We start from the raw sequence: 1780 nt of genomic DNA, 5'->3' as shown, positions 1-1780 counted from the left end.
ACAACAGACATTTATTTCAACAAAGTTATTTAAGATTCTCCCTTTCTTAAGGTGCTCAAGGAATCAGATGGGCGACTATGGGCTAACACCACTTTTATAAAGTACTGGCAAAGATTATAGCTGGGAAGGCAATGGCACCCCACTCCAGTACTCTTGCCTGGAAAATCCCATGGATGGAGAAACCTGGTGGGCTGCAGTCCATGGGGTCGCTGAGGGTCAGACAGGACTGAGCGACTTCACTTTCACTTTTCACTTTCATGCATTGGAGAAGGAAATGGCAACCCACTCCAGTGTTCTTGCCTGGAGAATCCCAGGGATGGGGGAGCCTGGTGGGCTGCCGTCTATGGGGTCGCACAGAGTCGGACACAACTGAAGTTACTTAACAGCATAGCTGGGAAAGCCTTTGCTTGTTGAATGAAAGAGATATCACAGAACTGAGTAATTGATAATACTTTGATCTTGAATTAGGTTAGGTTTTGAGATCTGTTTCTAGCCAGTTGATCTCTTGAAATATGTGGGCTGTGCAATAATTTTTTGATTACTCTATGATTTTCTTCTTGCTTTTAGATTTCATATATTCTTAATTTGTTTTACAGATCATTTTTTCCCCTCTTTGGAATAAACCAATGTGGATAAGAGAGCCCAGAAGGGAATTAATCAGTTTTGGTGATTAATATTGTTCTGAAATTACGGTTAAAGTAAAATTTTTCTTTAGGATAATACAGAGAACAACATTCTTTTAGGATAAAGTAAGTATTCTAAGCTTTCCTCTCCTAGGCATCTTCCCTCAGGCACTGAGACTGCAGCCATTCAATACATGGGGACAGGCAGAAAGAAGAGACTTCAAAAGTCAAATATATTCCAACAGCTAATTTTTAACAAGTCTGGCAATGAGATATTTCCATTCTTCTCTCTTCTGTGTGATATATGTAGGAGTGAGTAGCTGCAGTAGTGATTCTGGCTGTTGTCTAAAGAAGTTCTGACACAAAGCCTCAGTGTTACATATCACGTACATCCCACAGTCATAGCTGTTTTGTCAAGCAGGGGCTTTCTCTGCCACAAAGGCCAGTTTGTATCCTTTTCTGCCTAAGAAAGCTTCTAGTTTCTCTGCTACCTTCTTTGTATGGAATGAGTTACTACTACTATGAGAATCATAATGAAAAAAAGCCATTTTTATCTTGCAGATAAACAAACAAGCTCCAGTGGGTTCCCCCAGCTGTGTGTGTGGAATTATCATTGATGGCTAAAAATATAACTCTCTTATTTGGGAGGTCCAACTGCTCAAGGAACATGGCCATCTCTGCTGGGTTGCCAGTGCACTTGATGAACTGAGTAACTTCGGGGCTGATGAAGCAGACATGGTCAGTGCAGTCATGAAATTGACTGTTGGCAAAGTATTCAAAGGCAAACCCAATATCATGGTCATTGAGCCAGCTTGGAGGATCCAGTAGTAAGACATCTAATTGCCGCAGTACATTGTCCATGTAACTCAAGACTACTGGATCCATCTTATACTGACCAGGGGTGTTCAGAAATTCCAGAAGCTGCTTTGGACCTCACCACCACTTCCAGCCTCCAGGCAGCTCTGTACAGGCTGGAAAAGTATCTAGAATTTTATTAGGAATTCTATAATATTCAGACCATTGATAGAAACAGTTTTCATGGTGAATATTCTCACTTGACCTTCATTATATTTTTCACATAGCTTTGCCCAGTTGAAGACAAGCTTTTGCAGGTTAAGCATTGCATTCTGTCTTTATTTCTAGCCTGAACTAAGGTA

The 1780-nt window shown here is 40.9% G+C and overlaps 1 pseudogene; it reads right to left on the bottom strand.

Annotated features, from left to right (window-relative positions):
* Nucleotides 1-868: 868 nt before the first annotated feature.
* On the bottom strand, nucleotides 869-1538 carry LOC105003827 (annotated as a pseudogene).
* Nucleotides 1539-1780: the final 242 nt, after the last annotated feature.

Source organism: Bison bison, unplaced genomic scaffold (assembly GCF_000754665.1).
Source record: "Bison bison bison isolate TAMUID 2011002044 unplaced genomic scaffold, Bison_UMD1.0 scf7180017864471, whole genome shotgun sequence".
Classification (NCBI taxonomy): Eukaryota; Metazoa; Chordata; class Mammalia; order Artiodactyla; family Bovidae; genus Bison; species Bison bison.
The sequence above is the reverse complement of the archived record's forward strand: the minus strand, read 5'-3'. Positions and strand labels throughout refer to the sequence as shown.